Below are 4385 nucleotides of genomic sequence, written 5' to 3' on the forward strand. Positions count from 1 at the left end.
TCACATGAGAGGCAAACAAACTCTCCTGGGAAAGAAGGTTTTAAAGCCAAGAAACGTGATTATTTTGACATGAGTGCTATTCAATTTTAGAGATACTATAAACTATGCTATGGATTCACAGTGTAGGAGGACAGTCAGTCTGTTAGCTTCTTCAAAAGTTAGAAGATATTGGGAAAGCAGAGTATGATGATCTTAGAGAAAAAAATTTGAAAATATACATCATTCTTTTCAACCAGTAGTGCTAGAACAACTGGACTTCTACATGGAAAAATAAAATAAAACAAAACTTACATACAAATCATATATCCATCTCAAGATAATTGAAAATATCATAGAATAAAAAGAAAGAAAATTATAAAATTTCTAGAAGGTAACATAGGAGAAAATATACATGACCTGGCAATGACTTTTTACGCAGGCTGTCAAAGGCAGCATCTATGAAAGAATTGGTAAGCTGATCTCAAAGATTTTTATTCTGTGAAATATATTGTCAAGAGGATCAAAAGTTAAGCCATAGACCTAGAAAGGATATTTGCAAAGCACATATCCAATAAAGATCTGCTGCACCAATTTAGGAAATATTCTTAAAATTCAAAACTATGAAAGCAAAGAAGTGAATGAAAAAATAGACAAAAACTTTCCGATGTCATAGAAGTAACAGAGATTTTATAGAGGAGAATAGTAAATACCAGAGGCTGAGGATAGTGGAACGGAGCTGGTGGCTGGAGAAAAGGCGGTTGGAAAGGAGCACCATGGCCTGCGTTGTGGAACAGTAGGTTAAGTCACCACCTTTAACCAGCATCAAATATGAGTACCTACGGCTCTATTTCCAATCCAGATCCTTGCTAACGTGCTTAACAAAACAGCACAAGATAGCTTGATTCCTCAGACATCTGCATTTATGTGAGAGACCCAGAAAGAGTACATGGCTTCTGACTCAGTTCTGGCCCAGCCCAGGCCATTGTGGTTTCTTGGTAGTGAACCTGTAGAAAGAGATTCTCTGTCCTTCCCTGTTTCTGTGTAACTCCGACTTCCAAGTAAGTTTTTAAAAATCAAAAGGAGGAATAGCTTTCTTAAAGGTTTAATTATTCATTGATTTGACTGCTTACGAAGGACTATATTATTATAATAATATGGGGAAAATCAGTCGAGACATGGGAATGTATGTGGGGGCAGGAAATCCCAGACCTTACGGAATTGTGCCATAAAATTCAAAAATTTTAAAAATAAAAGAAAAAAAAGAAAGGTATTAAGACAGACACAAAAAGATCTTCTATCTGCTGGTTGATTTCCCAGTGGCCACAGTGGCTGGAGCAAAGCTAGGATCAGCTGTTCCATACAGGTGGAACCGGATCTCCCACACGGTCGAAGGAACTGAAGTACTTGACACATTATCCACTGCTTCTCAGGTGCATTGGCAGGAAACAGATTTGAAGCAGAGCAGTCAAGAGTCAAACTGGCACTCCCATATGAGATGCAGGTAGGTATTCCAAGCAGAAACTTGACTGGCTGTACCGCAATGCCAACCCCAGGATATAATGTTTAATGTTCTATAACACAATAGGGTAACTGAGAGCAAAAACTGTGTACTTTAAAACTATCTCAGAGAGGATTTTTTTCATGTGCTGAATACAAAGAAACTATTTTAAATGTTTGCATTACCCTATTCTGGTCGTTACACAATGTATACATGTATTAAAACATGCCATACTCAATGAACATATACACTTCGGTGTCAATTAGAAATAACATACGTATGTTTTTAGGTGAACCAAATCTTGACATATCTCCAAAGATAAGCATATAAAAGTGCCCAGATTGTATATAATTTTTCGACAAACTGAAAACATTCTTACCATAAAATCCAGCAATTTTGCTTCTTGGCATTTCAAGCAGTTTAATCTATTGCCATCTAAAAACTTAAACACATGTGTGTATAAGAGCTTTATTAATGATTGTTCAAACCTGACAGCAACTGAATGCCTTTCAGTAGGTTGCTGGATAAATAAGCTGAAATATCCATATAAAGGGATATTATTTGGTACTAAAAGGAAATAAGCCATCGAGCATAAAAAGACATGGAAAAATTTAAATGCATACATGAAGTTAAATCAATCAGTCCAGAGATGCTTTATGCTTTATACTGTATGACTCCAAATATATGTCGTTTTGGAAGAGTCAAAATCAAGGAAACAGTACAAGATCAGCTCTTGCCAAGGCACAGGTGAGAGAGGATAAATGAGTGAAAGCACAGAGATGATGAAAGTATCTTTTGTGATGCTGTAGTAAAAAATGCATGCCATTTGTACATACATTTGCCCACACTCGCAGAATATAACACATGGAGAGTAATTCTTACTGTAAACTAATGATGATGATAGATCAAAGTAGACTCATCAGTTGTGTATGTACTACTTTGATGAAGGGTGTTAACAGTCAAAGAGCTGCACATGATGTGGGCCAAAGTATGTATATATTAAAATGCAAAGTGATGGAAAAGAATGAGTGAGAGGGAGAAATTTTCCATCCACCAATTTACTTCCAAAATGACCCAAACAGCTGGGCTTGGTCCAAACTGAAGACATGAGCCACAAATTTTGTCTTGATTTCTCAAATGGGTGACAGAGATTCAAGTAATTAAGCACCTTTAGCTACTTTCCCAGGGGACCTGGTACAGATGTGGAGCAGCTTGAACCAGCTTTCTAATCTAATGTGGGACAATGGTGTTATCAAGTGGCAACCTGACCCTCTGGACTGCAGAGGGAACAATTTTGCTATCCCTTTCTCAATCTGCTATGAATCTAAAACAGCTCTTTAAAAAACTAAACTGGTTGGGTTTTTTAAAATTATCCTTATTGGAAAGACAGATTTACAGAGAGGAGGAGAAGCAGAAAGTTAGTCCACCTTCTGGTTTACTTCATTTAAGGAATAAACAAGCAATGGCTTGAGCTGAGCTGATCCAAAGCTGGGAATCAGGAGCCTCTTCTGGGTCTCCCACATGGGTGCAGGGTCTCAACAACTTGTGCCATCCTCTGCTGCTTTTCCAGGTCATAAAAAAGCAGCTTGGTCAGAAGTGGAGCAGCTGGGATACAAACTAGTGTCCATATGGAATGCCAGCAGTGCTTGTGTGTGAAGGATTAGGCTATTGTGCCAACACGTCAGCCCCACCAAAAGTGTTTAATCTCAATAACCAGATTTTTTTTAAAGATTTTATTATTATTGGAAAGCCGTATATACAGAGAGGAGGAGAGACAGAGAGGAAGATCTTCCATCCAATGTTTCACTCCCCAAGTGAGCCACAACGGGCCGGTGCACGCCGATCCGATGCCAATAACCAGATTTTTATAAAAAAAAAAAACTTATCCCTTTTGATTAGTAATTCTGAGTATTTAACTGTGACCATCTTTGATGTGTCAACTTGCTAGACTACAGTTTCTAAAACTTAAGCAGGTGTCTCTATGACTGTGATTATGCCTGTAAACAGCTTACTCTAAGGTGGTTTTCTGAGATAACCTGAATGAATCTGAAGGGCTTGAACGCAGAGCCAGCCATGCTGGAAGAAATGCTGCCTGAACAGCAGTTTCAGCCTGTGCCCCACAGTGTTACGCTGTCTTTCCTGACCCCCGTCCTTACAGATGTCACACTCTAGTCCGCCATCCAGTCCTACCAGCCAGTTCCTTGCAATAAATCTCTTCAAGCACTAGAGTGCTTGAACTCTAAAAATTCTAACTAAAGGAAATAACCAGAAGTTGTGAAGGAGCTCCAGGTAGTATGATACTCCATTAGAGCATTTGTATAACAACTCAAGTATCCAATATTACAGCATTAACTACAGTTATTGTGGAATCGTCATTTGATGGTTCTTAAAGTTATGTTTATGTTTCTGTGTTTAATTCTAAGTTTAAAATATCTAGGATATAAACTGTCTGGAGAGTCATAGTAATGACTCTAATGTCTCTCTGTCTCTCTCTCACACACACACACACACACTCACTCACCAAAAAAAGTCATAGAACAAAACATGTATTAGGAGAGTTATCTTGGGGAAATATAACTGCTTATTATACCTTAAGCAAAAACAAATAAGTCAAACTTCATTTTTAAAAAGACTTATTGATTTTAATTTGAAAGGCAAATTTACAGAGCAAAGAGAGACAGAGCTCTTCTATCTGCTGGTCACTCACTCCCCAAATGGCCTAAACAGCTGGAGCTGGGCAGGACTAAAGCCAGGAGTCAGGAGCTTCTTCCGGGGCTACTACATGGATGAAGGGACACAAAGACTTGGAGCATCTTCCGCTACTTTCCCAGGCATATTAGCAGGGAGCTGGACCAGAAACAAAGCATCCAGAACTCACACTGGCACCCATATGGGATGTCGGTGCTGC

This window comes from Ochotona princeps, chromosome 11 (assembly GCF_030435755.1).
Source record: "Ochotona princeps isolate mOchPri1 chromosome 11, mOchPri1.hap1, whole genome shotgun sequence".
NCBI classification, from domain to species: domain Eukaryota; kingdom Metazoa; phylum Chordata; class Mammalia; order Lagomorpha; family Ochotonidae; genus Ochotona; species Ochotona princeps.